The 15,246-nt window shown below is 34.3% G+C and overlaps 1 protein-coding gene across 2 annotated transcripts in view; it reads left to right on the forward strand.

Moving 5' to 3' along the window:
* The first annotated feature begins 605 nt into the window (after positions 1-605).
* The window catches only part of LOC113512073 (venom acid phosphatase Acph-1-like), a 48,014-nt gene continuing 33,373 nt past the window's right edge, over positions 606-15,246 (forward strand). Inside the window, exon 1 of one of the 2 annotated variants that reach the window (XM_052893853.1) lies at positions 606-679. The gene's annotated coding sequence lies outside the window, so the exon portion shown is untranslated. Of the gene's footprint in view, positions 680-4,011; positions 4,124-15,246 lie in introns of those variants that run through there. The other variant, XM_052893852.1, reaches the window with a different exon arrangement.

The raw sequence follows: 15,246 nt of genomic DNA on the forward strand, positions 1-15,246 counted from the left end.
CAGAGCAGTTGGTTAATATAGGTGATGACGTTTGAATGGTATATAATTATGGCGGTTATTTGCTCCATGCACTTAAAAAAAGTAAGAATCGTCAGCCTCTAGGAAAACATGAAGAGATAAGTTTATTATATTGTATTTTTTTTATTCGACTTACAATGGCAAACAAGCTGACGGCCCACCTGATGGAAAGCGTTAACCGTGACCTATAGACATGAGCAGTAAGTACCATGGACGTAACAAAGTTTTTTCACCCGTGACACTCCGCAAGCATTGCCATTCCTAAGGACTCAGGTGTTATTCCTATGTACCCTGTAAATTCACTGCCATATCCTACCGTTCAAGCTGAAACACAACCATGTAAACACAACTGCTTCACGGTAGAAAAAAAAAATATAAAAGAATACTATTAGAGACAAATATAGTCTTCATTAATTTCTCTACATTTGTATATTGATTTATTTTAATAACAAGTTATGAAATATGCTTACCAAAAATTAGGTAATAATTGGTTACAACTAATTGATATAGCAATTAGTAATGATTTTTTAATTGTTAAATAACAGTATAAAAGAACGGCTATCAGATATGTTGAATTACTATTATTTCGAATTCACACTGTGACTGTTATTCTGATAGTTTACAAAAAAATTGTTTTTGTGTGATCCATTAATGTTATAAGGTATTGTATATTTCTATACTTATTATATATGTATATGCTTTGTATAATCTTTTATTATAATGACTTTTAATGTATGGTCAGTTTTAAAACAAAACTTAGGACATTTATTTGAGCAAGTTGTCATCTCCTTAATATGTTTATATGTCTGGTTAGCATACTTATGGTATTACTTGTATACTTTTTGTGAACAGTATTTATATATGTAGGCATTTATATCCATGTAATGAGTAGGGATAATATTTATATTATTATATGTATCACATCCCCCATATTTAGAACTAACAAAATTTTTCATCGTGCCTCCCACCAAATTGTTTATAATTACTCCTCTCCATCCAAAGGTTGCCTGGAAGAGATCGCTCTTAGCGATAAGGTCGCCCATTGTTTTCTCATTGTGATTATTTCTTGTAATTATTTATATTTATAATAAGTTTACTATTGTAATTTTTTGGAGCAAACAATAAAGAGTATCTATCTATCTATCTATCATATAAAAATAATCATCGTCATGTCATCCATTATCTGTGCACATTTGTTACTCTTTCACGTAAAAACTACTAAACAGATTTAAATGAAATTTGGTGCACTGGTAGGTTATATCTTCAATTAGCACATAAGATACTTCGTATACTGATTCACGCGGTTAAAGCCGCGGGATATAACTAGTTGACAATATATGTATTTGTATTGTGAATATGCATAAATAAATAAACTCGAAACCCTTCCTAACTGTATGTAACAGCGTTTAAATCATTCAAACGTGAATATTCGGCTGCAGCACGATAGGTGTTGTAACCAATAAACCGACTATCCGTTGCCAGTTATCGAATGGAAACTTCAGCTTTGCTTCCGATTTTTATTCGTTTTGACGAATTCCAGTCATAAGCCAGTTTTGTCCGTTATCTGTACAAGTTCTAACTGACTGATTCTACTGGCATTGTTGGAGTTTTACCAGAGGGAGACTTTGTACAAAAGTCGATTGCTTGGGTACCTCTGTCCCATTCGTGTTTTTACCGTGAAGCAGTTGTGTTTGCATGGCTGTGTTTCGGTTTGAAGGGTGGGATATGGCGTGAATTTACAGGGTACAGAGGAATAACACCTGAGTCCTCAGGAATGGCAACGCATGGGGGGTACCATGGGCGAAACAGTATACTCTGTTATGTCCATGGTACTGCTCATGTCTATAGGCGAAGGTTACCACTTTCCATCAGGTGGGCCGTCAGCTTGTTTGCCATTCTAAGTTATATAAAAAAAATTGTTGGAGTGATAAAAACCAAATTTTAAATAGGTTTATTCATATTTCATCATTCATAATTTCAGCCGATAACTGTCCACTGCTGAACATAAGGGGAGATTTGTCAGTAGTTGCCACGCTTGGCAGGCGGATTGGTGACTGCAGTAAGGCTTTGGTGATGTTTTAAGAGGAATACTGCTGCCCATTCCTCTGCCGTTAAGTTTCTCTAGTCGCCTTTTACCGCACGTGCAGGAAAAAAGGGGTCGCTTATTCTATGCAGTGAGCACACGACGATTTAAACTTTACTGACACACACACAAATATATATATATATATATATATATATATATATATATATATATATATATATATATATATATATATATATATATATATATATATATGCACATATTTTTCCATTACAAACTCTACCAGCCAGCCTTTAGGAGAGGAGGGAGACTTGATACCAGAAGGAGAATTTGTACAAAAGTCGTACTTCTGTTCCATTCGTCTTTCTACTGTGATTTAAAAATTGTAACACATAAAGGCTGTCATGGGTGACACAGTATACTCTGTAATGTACATGATACTATTCATGCCTATAAACGAGGACCGTCAACTTATTTATTACTACAAGACATTCGAAGGCGTTTTAGTGCAGAAAAAAATACATACTATGCAATTCCTGAGGACTAAGTAACAATAGGGTGGCAGGGCTAGCAAAATGCCACGGGCCCCCGACCCAAAAGAGCCCCAGCTCAAGAGGCCGCGAGCTCAGATTTTTTTTTACCTTGTACCTGAGTATTTTATTTTACTTGAAAATAAATGATAGGGCCCAATCAAAACAATTTGCCACAGGCCCCAAATGGTATAGTTACGCCACTGGTCCGCACTCTGTAATTTCACTGCCATCTCCCACACTTCTAACGGCAACAGCTTAGTAAATACAGCTGCCTGGCGGCAGAAAGACGAGTGGGACAAAAGTATTCATGCAAATGGTTATTGTACAAATTTGCTTCTGGTATCGATTAATTAATTTCACTTCAATAAGGAAACTCTCAATACGGTTGTATATTTTTTTATGTTTGTTACCTCATAACTCCGTCAGTTGTTAACCGAAACGAAAAATTATTTTTTTAACTTAAAGGATTACTTACAATTTGGTACTGTAAAAATTTTATCATAATCGGATCAGTGGTTTAGTTTTTATATCAAAATAACTCATTTTATCACAATTGATGACAATTTTTTTGTAAGACACAATTTTTGATAAATTTTGTAAAGATATATATTTATTAAACATTAGAAATTGCATAAAAATTAACGTTTTCACGGTTGTCTAATAAAATGTGAACGGACAAAACACGCGCTCTCTAAGTTAAAATTAAGCATTCAAATCGCATAGCGTTTTCAATTTTGCACCCGACTAATTGCGATGTAGACAGGACAGGAGGCAAGAACTATGGCATTTTTTGTCAAATAGCTTTCAAGTGGAAGTAATGGTTCTCATTTATATTAATCAGCAGACTTCAGAAGACAAGTAGCAGACTTGAAGGCGTTGTAGCGAAAAAAAATATATAAATTAACTCTGCGTAGCTGAGTTTCTTGCCCTTTCTTCTTAGCTGCAATTCAAAAAATTCTGAATTGGACGATAGAGTCATAAAAAAATACTATTAATACAAATTGTGTAAATCACTTTAAAACAGCAATTGCTGAGTTTTTTGTTATTCTCAGTCACTGAGATCTCGTTACTGAGAATAACAAAAACTCAGCAATTGCTGCAATTGCCTCGTTTCAGCAGCCTCGTTACTGACAAAAAAGACTTCATAACTAACAATCCTTTTCATCCTGGTACACGGGTAAATTATATTATACCTTCTCATTCCCTCATTTCCTCAATTCTTTCATTAGTTTTTACGTGAAAGAGAAACAAACATCCATCCACATTTGGATGTACGTGTCATTTTCACATTAGAGCATTATAGTGGTAGCACTAAGACGGTTTCGAGGTTATCTCGATACATACAGACAGACGACTATACTAATACGTATTTGCGTATGGCAATTATGATACAATGACAAAAGTCGTATTTTGATACAAGCAGATTCAGTAAGTGCGCGGACAGCGCGAGAGCAGCTTGTATAGTTAATTTAATTTAATTAATTTTAATTTAATTTAGTGACTTAGTTTAGGTGTTAAGTTTAATTCAGTAAGTATATTTTTTATTATTTATATTTTAATTTATCAAACTCAGTTTAGTTTATTTATACGTTTATAAAGTATTTCTGTACTTAAGCATTTTTTTTTATTTTTATTTTCTTAATAGGATATTAATCGTATTATAATTTTTTTGCCATAAAAAATTAAACTATTTTTAGCAAACATATTTTAGTTTTTTTTTTGTTTTAGTAGGTAAATTTAATATTTAAATTATTAAATTTAACTTATTTCTGTTGATGCTATCTAAAAATAATACATAAATAATTTAAAAATATTTTTTTTAAATTATAAAATCCTGTTGTATGTTATTGTACAGAACCCTTCCAAATTATATACTGTTTTAGAACCATAAAAGATTTTCAGCCTAAGTATAAAGCATATGAAAATACTTTACAGTATTGAGCACTTTTGCTCTTTTGAGGGCAAAACTGAGTTGTTGAAACGTGTGCCATAATAAAACAAAATAAACATTTTGTTTTATTATGGCACACGTTTGAAAGGAAAAAAATGTTACTTTGTTTTTATATATTTTGCTTTTTTTGTTTATGCATTCTGTTATCTCTTTTTACTGTATATGTCTGTCTGTATCTATTGTTATTTGTGTGCATTAAGAAATGCAAATAAATTATATATATATATATATATATATATATATATATATATATATATATAATGGAATGGTTATCAGTATATGTATGTATACGCTGGTGGGGCAGTGAGGGATGATAGGTGACGATAAAAGCAGGTCAGTTAGCCCATTGTGACGAATTCCACTAGAATTAGTTTCCAGGGGGAACCACGTGAAGGTCGACCTGATAGGGTGTATTGCTGGTAATGTATTAGTTAGTCCCCATTACTAACAATCCCTTTCCCCCCTATATACTAATATTAGTATTTTATCTGTGGTTAGAATAAGGAACTAACAATCTTTATGATAATGAAAACATTAATAATTTAAGATTGCGTTTCACGAGAAAAAACAACGTCAATTCTGGTAAAACCAGATATTTTGATTTTTAAATTAAACAAGTTTTGATAAAATTTCTGTGAGCCCAATCTGTAAAAGGATATTTTTAAGATAAAAAAAAAGTTCTAGCTCGTTTTATAACTGATGACTTAGTCTTCAGGAATCGCAGTGAGAGATATCATAGGCGACGGTTGTCACTTCCCATTCTTTCATTCTTGATTGCTTTAAAAACCTCTTCATCAAAAATAAGAGAAGAAATATATATATATATATATATATATATATATATATATATATATATATATATATATATATATATATATATATATATATATATATATATATATATATATATATATATATATATATATATATATATATATATATATATATATATACAGTAACAACAATAAGTAACAATAACAATGATAAAATTGCCGTAGTATTTCCACATATTTGATTATATATGTAAATATATATGTATGTATATAGGAATAGATGAGGAATTGCGGCAAAAAGCTGATAAGTTGATAACCATATTTATATAGGGGAATTATAAAGGATTATATATATTATTAACAACCCCATTGAATATAAACTCTAATATAATAAGAATATATATACATATATCATATGTTAAATGTACAACATATAAATATCAAATAAAAGAGAACACAATGATGACAGTCTTCTAATATTTTTTTATTTTAATTATGTTTATTTTAAAATTAAAATTTAAATCAATAATAATTATTTTAGGACAGATTGAAATCTCCTGTTTTGTTATCTGTTGTATCTTCAAGATGTTTTCAAACATGATTACTATTTTTGCCTATTCAAAACTACCGGTCCTACTTTTTTTCAAGTAATTAAATGCAAGCTGCTAAACTCTAGAATTCCCCAAATGATACCAAAGTAGCGAAGACCGTCCATACCTTCAAAGCTCAAACAGAAAGATTTTACAATACAATTGACAGTTGAGTTACTTATATACATAATAGTTCTATATTCTATGTGTATATATATATATATTTTATTCATCTATACTCTTTTACTATTTAGCTACTAATAATTTACACTACACCACATATATTATGCTTTATATACAAACCCAATAGACACTTTCTCCTTTCGGATTCTCAAGGTTGACTAGAAAAAAAAATCCCTTTAACGGATAAGTCCGTCTGTGTACATTTTTCTTATAACCTAATATCTATACTATAAGTGAATGTACAAAATCATATAAATAAATGAATAAATATCCTATAGAAGAAATATAGGGTGGAGAAGGACATAGACTTCTCCACTTTTAACTCCAGTCAGTAAAAATATTCCGATCACGCAGACAACGTCAGTTACTTATATACAGAAGTTATATATTGTATGTGTGTATATATATATATATATATATATATATTTTATCGCAACAAGCACTCTGTTACTCTGCAAAGAAAAATAGCAACTGCACATATATCACTTTATATAAAATAAGTCCAACACTTTCTACCTTTCTATCTAGGTGATGAAAAAAAATCTTTAAATAAGTGTTGTGTACATTTTTTTATCTATTATACATGAGTGAATGTACAAAATGAATAAATAAAAAATTGTAAACTTGAAAAACATCTGTGAAAAGAGATATTACCTAGCTATTTTCCTTCCTTATACTCGTAATGCCAACATGACGCGAACATTCTAAAGAACGCAAACTAGTATCTATGAAGGACGCAAAGTATAGAATAAATTAAAAAAAACTTTAAATAGTTTTTCAGTTAATTCAATTGTAATATATGCATGCCAATAATATGTAAAACTATTCTAAATTTTATGTATTTATAGATTCACTTGTTGGTGATGATATCTTGTGTTTGAGACATATAATTTTTGTCGATATTATACATGACGACACGCACGTTTGAATAGCAGGAAAAATTGTAAACTTGAAAAACATCTGTGAAAAGAGTTAATAACTAGCTACACAGTCTCTTTGTGACTAATGCAGTTGTCATTAACATTATTATCGAACGCTAAAAAGTATCTATGAAGGACGCAAAGAATAGGATAAATAAAAAAATATGTTTTTTATTTATTTTATTGTAATATATCATGCCGATAATATGTAAAACTATACAAATTTATGTATTTATAGATTCACTTCATAAAGTGACAAAATATCTTGTGTTTGAGACAGATTATTTCATGTCGATATATTACGCGCGCACGCACGCGTGTTTATCATATATATATATATATATATATATATATATATATATATATATATATATATATATATATATATATATATATATATATATATATATATATATATATATATTATGTATAATTATTTATATATTGCTGTAATTAGTCATATATTTTCCACCACATGTGCCCTTATGTTTTGTTATGTACCTAACGTTTAGCTATGTCCCTATAATTATGGCATTAAGTTCGCCACTTGTACAAAGTTTTATTGTGCAATAAAGAATAAATAAATAAAGGAAACCCTTAAAAGTAATCAGATGATAATCAAAAATCTTGTACAAAAGTCGTTTGCTTGGGCACCTCTGTCCCATTCGTGTTTTTACCGTGAAGCAGTTGTGTTTGCATGGCTGTGTTTCGGTTTGAAGGGTGGGATATGGTGTGAATTTACTGGGTACAGAGGGATAACACCTGAGTCCTCAGGAATGGCAACGCATGGGGGGTGTCATGGGCGAAACAGTATTGTTATGTCCATGGTACTGCTCATGTCTAACGGTTATCACATTCCATCAAGTGGGCCGCCAGCTTGTTTGCCATTCTAAGTTGCATAAAAAATATTATACAATTTGTATATATTATTAATATTTCTATAGCAATTTGTAATTATTGCCACTGTGGTAAACGTAAACTCTAATATATAATATGCTAGTCTCTCTATACCCTGCCATGACCCTACTTTGACCTCACCTCACCTTGTATATCGCAAGTATAAACAGGGTGAAACCGAAACGTTAGCGGTACACAAACTTAACAATGTATTTAGATTGCGTATGGTCCCGTCATAGAATGGACCACTCCTTTCTTCCCCGTGGGGAGCACACTGCAAAATAAAATATTGCAGATTTTTAAGTAATACATAAGTAACTATAGACAGAAAATAACGACCCCGTATTTATGAAGTCGGGTTAATGTAACAGACCAAAGGTTAAGCAGATAGCGTGCACGTGTATATCACGTGACTGGCCGTTTGCTTTGCTAAAAACCCGGTTTTCAATATTTTTAAATAATAAACATAAAATAAAAATACATGTAATAAAATGGGCTTTACGGGCATTATGTCCATGTTGAAGCCATATAAGGTACTTAGATATAACACCTTAGCCTGGGGGGAAAGGGATTGTTAGTAATGGAGACTAAGAATCCCATTGCTAGCAATGTACCCAACCAGGTCGACCTCCTCACGGTTCCCCCTGGAAACTATCATGGTTAATTCCTGATGAATTCATCATGATGGGCTAACTGGCCTGTTTTCATTCTCATCAATCACCGTTCACTGGTGCTCCGCCAGCGTCTGCCGTTAGCGCAGGCGGGGTTACCATTCCATTTTCACCTATAAAAAAACACCTTAGTCCTCAGGAATACAACATGATGCATAGAGAGTATAATGGGTGAAACAGTATACTCTGTTATGTCCATAGTATTGTTCATGTCTATAGGCGACGGTTACCTCTTTCCATCAGGTGGGCCATCAGCTTGTTTGCATTTTAAGTTGCATAGAAAAAAATAGAAGTGGCTGTAAAATTCGTGCTATGTTGTACAGGATTTAGCTATATTTGAATGGATGAAATTTATTCGAAAATTTTGTATTTTGCAAAAATCTATTCTCCTGTATATCAGTCTATTTGTTCAACGTTTTCCAAAGGTTGCCTATAAGAGATTGCTCTAGCAATAAACTACTTTCACTTGAATTTTCTAATTGTCCATGTCCCTAGTACTGTTCATGACCATAAGCGACGGTTACCACTTTCCATCGGGTGGGACATCTGTTTGTTTGCCATTCTAAGTTGCATATTTTTTTAATACATATTATATTTTTTTATACGTAATAAATATGGTGAACTGTATAAAATATACATATAAACGGACATACGGGGATAAGCAAAACGGTCAAATTGGCCGAGGTCGTTGAACTTCCATAATAACAATGAACAAACGCCACATGCGACTTAGTTCTCAAGATACATTGTCCTGTATTATGAGATACCAGCGGGTCTACCATGAAATGAAATTCCGAAATTTCGGACTCAATTTCGTGTTTTTGTTTATACCAAAATTGGCCCGTATAAATGATGTTTAACATGTCGTTCGTCATAAATCCTATCATAAAAGTCCAAAGGAACAATATTTTAACATTTCTAATATTTAAAAAGGGATTTATTATGTAATTTTAACATCAAATTTCTATTTCGTTTGACTCCGAAATTTCGGAAAACATTTCATGGTAGGCCCTCTGATAACAGACATCTGCTGGCAATACCCAGAAAAAATCTTTTAAATAACTCCAATCGAGAATCGAACCCAGAATGAACCAAAGAATTTATCACAGATAAAAAAAAATGGGTTATTTGCAAAGAGAATCTATTTCAGTTTTCTCATTACTAATAAAGAATGTTTAATAATACAAAATTAAACAATCTGTCACATCAATATTACCAGTCATCGTCATTATCATTACAGTCGTTTACTGTCCACTGCTAAACATAGGCCTTCCCCATAGACTGCCATAAGGAACAGTCTTAAGCCACCTGCATTCACTTATTCCCTGCAATTAATTCATTTGAGGTCATCGCTCTGTCTAGACATGGTCCTACACCGCATTTTCCTGTACGAAGTCGCCACAGAAGTACCTTTCTTCCTTATCGGTTGTTGGTTCTTCGAACTTAGTGACCAGCCCATTGCCACTTTAGTTTGCTTATCCTTTGGACTATGTCGGTCGATTTGGTTCTTCTACGAATACCCTCATTTCGGATTCTATTACCTCTCACCCTTCCATAGCTCACTGAGTAACTTTGAAACTTATGCATATTGGCAACCATGTAGGACCATGTTTCCGTTCCATTTTTTTTATACAACTTAGAATGGGGGGTACGCATGGGGGGTATCATGGACGGAACAGTATACTCGGTTATGTCCACGGTACTGCTCATGTCTATAGGCGACGGTTACCACTTTCCATCAGGTGGGCCGTCAGCTTGTTTGCCATTCTAAGTTGTTTAAAAAATAATAATAAGAAAGTGCATGTCTAAATTCTCCGTTTATAGTATATAACTGGAAAATATTTATTTTCATGTGAGAAAAACATAGTTATGGCCTTATACGTTCATATTTATGTACAAAAGACTATGTGAATAACAAATCAGTCAAATTGTAATAAGTAAATCATTATAATCTGCGGTCATTATAACAATTTGGTTGACAGATTAGACGTACGTACTTAATACATTATTGTTACGGTTAGAAAATTATTCTAAATGGATGCCACAGGCATTCGTTTAATGGCATATAATTCGAGCACGTTGATTTAGATCGACAAGTGATTTACTTTTTTTTTTTGGATAATAATGAAATGGTAAGGGGAGGAGGGAGGGAGACTTTGTACAAAAGTCGATTGCTTGGGTACCTCTGTCCCATTCGTATTTCAATCGTGAAACAGTTGTGTTTGCATGGCTGTTTCGGTTTGAAGGGTGGGATATGGCGTGGATTTACTGGGTACAGAGGAATAACACCTGAGTCCTCAGGAATGGCAATACATGAGGGGTATCATGAGCGAAACAGTATACTTTATTATGTCCATGGTCTATAGGCTCATGTCTATAGGCGACGGTTACCGCTTTCCATCAGGTGGGCCGACAGCTTGTTTGCCATTTGCGCAAAACGCACATCAGTCCAGCGTAAACTGAGTTTGCACCTATTATTAGACATTATTAGACCATATATTACATAGACAGGCGGGTACTTTATAATTTGTTAATAATATATGTATTACTAACATAATTATTGTACCATATCCGTAAAAGAATGGCAATAAATATTATTATTATTATTTATTTTTAAATTCGGAACGGACACGAGTATAATGGCGGACTAAGCCAGTCAGAAGACCGGGGCGGCAAAACTGAATAAGGCCCCTAGTTTAAGAAGTTGACGTAATTTTATAAGAAATTCAGTTCACATTTGTATGTGTAAACACTTGTGTTTATGTTGATTTAGTTAAAATCCTTGCAAACCAAAATTTACATTACACTTAAATAATTAATCGAGGTTAAATAGAATACGAATCGATTGGCAAAAAACCAATTAGTATAAATTAATTGGTAGTTTTTAAAGAGGTTTTAGGGACCGTTCAGGATCAGAAATCCGTTAGAATAGAATAGAATAGAAACATTTATTGCCAATAAACACACAATTATAATATAAAATATAGATAACATATACAAAAAATGTCCCATACTAGGCAAAAGGAACCGGCTCAACTGATGCTGTGAGTGTCCCAGCGCAATGTGTACAGCTACACAGCGCTGGTTTGCAACCAATCCCTCTCTTAACAAAACATAACCAAAGTGCAGGGTACCACTGTAAATGAGAGTTTTGAGTTTCGTTATAGTTTTGCCCCTTCCACTAACCCTTGTTAGTCCACCAATGGACAGTTACAGCACAGAATAGATATTATACATCTATTCTATGGTTATAGGTCTGATTTTAGTATGAAATTGTTTAAATTGTTTATTGTATTAGCTGTTATTGCTGGCCTGTGTCCAGCAGTGGACAGATGATCAATGAAAAGATGATGACGATGAATATGAGAGGACCTAATAATACTAAGAAATGACAAAATATTTTTTTTTTATAAATTTTGTTTATCTGTCTGTATCTATTTTTCAGCGTCACACAAAAACTTCGTGTTTTTGAAGAGCCAATTTTAAATCTAGTATATGTTTTATCTTGATACTACATCTAGAAATGATTTATTTATTTGGTTTTCTACTTATAAAATCCATGCGTACAAAGTAACGGATAAAAACCTAGTGTAGTGAGAGGGATGGAATTGTTAGCAATTAAGCTTAATAATCTCATTGCTAGCAATATGCCCTGTTAGGTCAACCTCCACGTGGATCCCCCTGGAAACCATCGTGAACAATTCTTGTTGAATTCGTCACGGTGGGTTAACTGACCTGCTTCATCGTCACCTATCATCCTTCACTGGTGCCCCGCCGGTGTATACCGATAGCGCAGGTGGGGTTACCATTCCATTATCACTCATTAAAAAAACCTAATATAGTTATAAATATGAATATCTCTAGTTGTAGTTTCTAGTAATTTCTAGTGTCTATTTGGTTACCTCTTGTTACCTTAACGTCTTACCAGTAATTATATTTTTTTCTTTATTTAACTTAGAATGGCAAACAAGCTGACGGCCCACCTAATGGAAAGTGGTAACCGTCGCCTATAGACATGAGCAGTACCATGGACATAACAGAGTACACTGTTTCGCCCATGATACTTCTTATGCGTTGCCATTCCTGAGGACTCAGGTGCTATGCCTGTAAATTCACTGTCATATCTCATCCTTCAAGTTATTTCTCTGTACATTGTAAGTTCACTGCCATATCCCACCCCAAACCGAAAACAGCCATGCAAATACTGCTTCAGGGCAGAAACACGAATGGGACAGAAGTCCCCTTTTGTACAGTCTCCCTCTGGTACTTACTATGTGCGACGGAGAAGGCCATAGGCTACTGTTACATTACATTCGCTTTATCTGAGAATTGAACTAAAGATCTCAAGGTCTCCAACCGGTATATAATCAAGAGAGTTTTATATGCATTTCATACAACACTATTGCATAAGAATACAGGTTTGAATCTCGGACACGACACCGAGTGATTATAAATGCAACTTTGTGCAAATGACATTTGCTCGTGTGTAATGATTATCGTCAATGTTTTCATCGCTCTTTTACGTCTTTAACCGACAGTCGAAGTTAAAAGGGGGTTATGTTTTAGCCATGTTTTTTAATGGTGATCCATTATAAACGACGAATGCATTTAATTTTTAGAAAACCCGAAGAAACTATTGCACTCCGGGAGGTGGGGAGGTTTTTTTTTTTAAATTGATGATAATGGAGTGGTAACCCCGCCTACGCTAACGGTATATGCTGGCGGAGCACTAGTGACAGATTACAGGTGAGAATGAAAAGGCAGGTCCGTTAGCCCATCATGACGAATTCACTTGGAAATGAACACGACAGTTTCCACGGAAAATCGCGAGGAGGTCGACCTGACAGGGTGTATTGCTAGCAATGGGGATACTAATCTCCATTATATATATACCAATCTCTTTTCCCCAGGTCGGGAGGCTAACTATTATTACCGGAATCTCCCGAACAAACCGGAAGGACCTTTTTTAATGGGTGAAACTGGAATGGTAACCCCGCCCGCGGTATCGGTATACACTGACGGGGCACCAGTGGAAGATGATACGTGATAATGAATGCAGATCAGTTAGCCCACCGTGATAAATTCGACAAGAATTAACCATGATGGTTTCCAGGAAATCGCGTGGAGTTCATCCTAAGAGGGCATATTGGCCCTAGCAATGGGGTTATTAGACCTCATTACTAACAATCCCTTTCCCCCCATCCGGAAGGGTTGGCAACCTTAAGTACAGGGGGGAAGGGATTGTTAGTAATGGGGAGATTAATCCCCATTGCTATCAATATACCTTATCAGGTCGACCTCCACGCGGCACCACCTGGAAACCATCGTGATTAATTTATCGTTAAATTCGTCACGATGGGCTAACTGACCTGCTTTTTCACCTCCACCAACCATCCCTCACTGGTGCCCCGCCAGTGTATACTGATAGCGCAGACGGGGCTACCATTCCATTATTACCCATAAAAAAAACCCTAAGTACAAACCAAGACAAAATACCCGTGTTGACTTCGTATTAATTGCAAAATGTCGGCCACAAATTATTTAACACGCCAGTTTCGATGTGTCAGATATCAGCACGGGTATGGAATTCGATTCTCGGCCCATCCAACCGTAAACATTTGCGACATTTGCATAGCTTTACCTTACAGTGACGGATTGTCCATGACATATTGAAATGTGTATAAGGCAATGAATATTTGATAGATCCACATTCATAAGGCATTCCCGTCAGCATAAAATATGAGTGTATCTTAAGCTGATATGAAACAGACAAATGGCATATTGTTCTGTAGGCAAAAGCTTCAATCGAGAATGCGTACCAGATTTACCAGAGGGAGACTTTGTATAAAAGTCGACTGCTTGGGTACCTCTGCCCTATTCGTTTTTCTACCGTGAAGCAGTTGTCTTTGCATGGCTGTGTTTCGGTTTGAAGGGTGGGATATGGCAGTGAATTAACAGGGTACAGAGGAATCACACCTGAGTCCTCAGGAATGGCAACGCATGGGGGGTATCATGGGGGAAACAGTATACTCTGTTATGTCCATGGCACTGCTCATGTCTATAGGCGACGGTTACCACTTTCTATCAGGTAGGCTGTCAGCTTATTTGCCATTCTAAGTTGTATAAAAAAATGCATACATATCGGATACTTATAGTATCTCCATACAAGGTTTCAGAGATGTTTACTCCCACGAACGCTCAAGTTATGAAATGAGCTCCCTGTTGAGGTTTTCCCAAGAGACTACAGCATGAAGTTTTTCAAAAGAGAGCTAAAGAGGTTTCTTCAGGGTCAGCAATTTTCGTGTAACCCTTGGTATTGCAGGCGTTCATAGGCTATGGTAACCGCTTACCATAAGGTGGGCCGTATGTTTGTTTGCCACCTCAGTGGTATAAAAAAAATACAAATATATATAAATTTACTTGTATGAACAAGTTTATATTATATAGTTAAATTGAAAACAAAAAAACGAAAGAAATTTCTTGCAAATATATTTAAAAGATCACTGTTATTCAGTGCTTAATGATTGGTAATGATTTATTAAATACTTTGATGTATGTAAGTCTAGAGATACGTTTTCATTTTTAAATCATTATAATGACTGTCACTTACATTAATGTCATCGTTATCATATCAGCCGTTAACTGTCCACTGCGGGGGAAAGGGAT

Source organism: Galleria mellonella, unplaced genomic scaffold (genome assembly GCF_026898425.1).
Source record: "Galleria mellonella isolate WM207_F2 unplaced genomic scaffold, CSIRO_AGI_GalMel_v1 utg184, whole genome shotgun sequence".
NCBI classification, from domain to species: domain Eukaryota; kingdom Metazoa; phylum Arthropoda; class Insecta; order Lepidoptera; family Pyralidae; genus Galleria; species Galleria mellonella.